The sequence below is a fragment of the Carlito syrichta genome, unplaced genomic scaffold (assembly GCF_000164805.1).
Source record: "Carlito syrichta isolate Samal-C Ts95f unplaced genomic scaffold, Tarsius_syrichta-2.0.1 Scaffold89699, whole genome shotgun sequence".
In the NCBI taxonomy this organism is placed as follows: Eukaryota; Metazoa; Chordata; class Mammalia; order Primates; family Tarsiidae; genus Carlito; species Carlito syrichta.
The window spans coordinates 103,763-107,497 of NW_007033795.1; positions in this window are offsets into that span (position 1 = coordinate 103,763).

Here is a 3,735-nt window from a genome sequence, read left to right on the forward strand (position 1 = left end):
CTTGCTGTTGGTGTATGCACCTGTTTTTGCACACTGATTCTGTAACCTGAGACTTTACCAAAGTCATTTATCAGTGCAAGGAGATTTTTGACACATTCACTAGGGTTTTCTAGGAACAGAATCACATCATCTGCAGAGGAATAACTTAACTTACTCTTTTCCTATTTGGATTTCCCTGATTTATTTCTCCTGCTTAATTACTCTGGCTAGCACCATGTTGAATAAGAGGAGTTAGAGTAGGCATCCTTGTCTTCTTTCAGTTCTTAGGAGGAATGCTTCCAGCTTCTGCCTATTAAGTATAATGTTGGCTGCACGTTTGTCATAAATAGCTCTTACTATTTTGAGGAATTTTCCTTTGATGCCTAGGTGTTTGAGGGTTTTTTTCAAAAAAAGGATGCTGGATTTTATTGAAAGCTTTTTCTGCATCTAATGAGATAATCATGTAGTTCTTGACACCTGTTAATATGCTGAATTGCGTTCAAAGACTTACAAATGTTGAACCAGCCTTGCATCCTGGGAATGAAGCCTGCCTGGTCATGATGGATGATGCCTGAAATGTGTTTTTGGAAACAATTTGCTAGAATATTATTGAAAATGTGTGCTTCTATGTTCATTAGGGAAATTGGCCTGTAATTCTCTTTCCTTGTTGGGTCTTTGCCAATTTGGGGTATAAGGATGATATTTGCTTCACAGAATGAACTAGAGAGAACTCCTTTCTTCTGAATTGCCTGAAATACTTTCCATAGGACTAGTATCAGTTCTTCCTTGTATGGCTTATAGAATTCAGCTGAGAAATTATCTAGTCCAGTAATGAGTTGATTTCTTGGATTGTTACTAATCTGTTTAAGGTTTCAATTTATTCCTGTTTCAACCTTGGGAGGTTGTGTGATGCCAAAAAATCTTCCATTTTCTCTCGATTTCTAGTTTATTTGCTTACAGATGTTTGGAGTAATCTCTGATAATCTTTTGAATTTCTCAGGATCACCTTTTTTATTTCTGATTGCATTTATTTGGACTTTCTCTCGTTTTCTTTAATCAATCTGACCAGGGGTTTGTCAACCTTATTTACCCTTTCAAAGAACCAGCTTTTTGTCTCATTGATCTTTTCTATAATTTTTAACTTTATTTTATTCAACTGTGACTTTATTTTAATAATTTCAATTTTTATGCTAAATCTAGAGTTGGATTGCTCTTGACTTTTCAGCTCCCTTAGGTGTGACATTAGGCTATTTACTTGAGTTTCCTCTATTTTCCTGATATGTGCATGCAATGCTACAAACTTCCCTCTCAGCATCACATTCACAATAACCTAGATGTTTTGGTATGTTGTGGCTTTGTTTTCATTTGTTTCCAGGAATCTTTTTATTTCTTCCTTGATTTCTGTGTTAATCCAGAAGTTATTCAGAAGCATGTTGTTTAATTTCTATGTATCCATGTATTTGTGCAGTATGGTGGGTTCTTGTTGATGATATTAATTTTTATTCCACTGTGGTCTGAGAAGATGCTTGGTATGATTTCAACCTTTTGAAGTTTTTTATGCTTGATATATGCCCAAGAATGTGGTTGATGTTGAGTTATGTTCTATCTTCTGGTGAAAAGAATATATATTCTGTGGTTATTGGATGAATGGTTCTGTAGATATCTATTAGATCCAATTGGTTGAGTGTTGAGTTAAGGTTCTGGATTTCCTGGTCAATTTTTTGCCTCAGTAATCTAAGGCTGTTAGTGGTGTATTAAAGTCTCCAACTATAATTGTATGACTGTCTATGTCCTCTCTTAGTTAAATAAGCAATTGCTTTATAAATCTGGGTGTGCCTATGTTTGGTATATTATATATGTATATTCAAGAAGGATATTATTTCTTGCTGATGGATTGAGACTTTCATCATTATGTAGTGTCCTTTTTAACTTGTATTGGTTTAAAGTCTGTTTTGTCTGATATAAGAATAGATACTCCTGCTGTTTTTGTTTTCCATTTGCCTGGAAGATCTTTCTTCAACCTTTTATCTTGAGCCTGTTGGTGTCCTTTACAGAGAGATGGGTTTCCTGAAGGCGGAAGAAAGTTGGATCATGTTTCTTTATCCAATTTGCTACTCTATGCCTTTTGAATGGCACATTCAGTCCATTCACATTTAAATTAATTATTGATATGTGGGGCTTGTTCATGTCATATTGCTATCAAGAGGCTGCTTTGCTTTTTAGATTTGTGACTGATGGTCTGTTAACTCTGTGCTTGCCTGTGATGTTACAGTGGGTGGAATAATTATTTCATTTCTGTGCTTAGAACTTTCTTAAGCATCTCCTGAAGGGCTGGTCTGGAGGTGGCATATTCTCTAAGGGATTGGATGTCTGGGATTTTAATTCTTCTTCATTAATGAAACTAAGCTTGGCAGGGTAGGAAATTCTTGCTGGAATTGCTTTTCTTTAAGAACATTAAATATGGGACCCCAGTCTCTTCAAGTTTGTAGGGTTTCTACTGAGAAGTCTGCTGCAATTCTGATGGGTCCTCCCTCAGGTGGTCTGTCACTTTTCTTGAGCTGCCTTTAGGACTTTTTCTTTCATTATTACCTTGTGGAGATGGATTATTATGTGCCTTGGGGATGGTCTTCTAATGTAATACCTTGCAGGAGTTCTCTGGATCTCTTGCATCTGCATGGTCTCCTATCTAGTGAGATAGAGGACATTTTCTTGGATAACCTCTTGGAAGGTTTGTTCTAGCATGTTCTCAGTTTTCCCTTCTGTCTCAAAGATGCAAATCAGCCATAGATTTGGTCTCTTTTAATAATCTCAAATCTTTCATAGGCTTTGCTCATTCTTCCTGAGTCTTTTCTCCTTGCTTTTTGTTGGACTGTGTCAATTCAACAGTTTGATCCTCAAGCTCTGAGATTCTTTCCTTTGCTTGGTCAATTCTAGTGCTCGGGCTTGTCATTGTGCTTTGAAATTTCAGGAAAGAATTCTTCATTTCCAGGAGTTCAGATTGGACATCTCTTATATGGGCCAGCTCTGCTTTTATTTCCTTCACTGTTTTCATTGTCTGGGTGATCTGTGCTTCCATCTTCTCATGGCTCTCCTTCACTGTTTTTGCCACCCATATTCTGAATTCTATGTCAGTCAAGGACAGGTAAGTTTGGATGAGTTCCATTGCTTAGAATCTGTGAGGTCCTTTCATGGGTAAAGATAAGGCTTTGGGTATTTTTGGTGTTTTTTTCACTGGCTCTTCCTTATCTGTGAGGATAGACTCCCATCTTTTTTTGTTTTGTTGTATTTTAGTTAGATAGGATTACTACTGCTGAGGTGATCTCTTGTGGGATTTATTTGTTGGGAGCCAGCCATGGAGGCCCACTGACCGTTAGGGATCAGGAAGGGCCGTTGACCCCGAGACCACTAGGATGCGTTCGGGAGCTATTTGACCCCATTTCCTCCCCCTTTCTACTCAGCACTAACCAGATTAAGCTCCTGTGAGCTCAAAACATAAAAACTCTGAGACCAGGACGAACACAAGCTAACTTTAGAAGCTCATTGCTCCCATTCTTCCTCAAACTGCAGTTTTGGCTTTCACACAACTTATAATTCAAACTCGTTTCACATCTAAGAGCCTTAGTATTGGTCACAAGCTTCTGGGTCATGATCTTAGGATTTATTGAAGGTGTAAATTGTAGAATATAGTTTTAGAAGACAGCCATTTTGTTGAAAGAATGCGACTGGGTTACTTGCAGGTAGCCCACTGTGAACTTT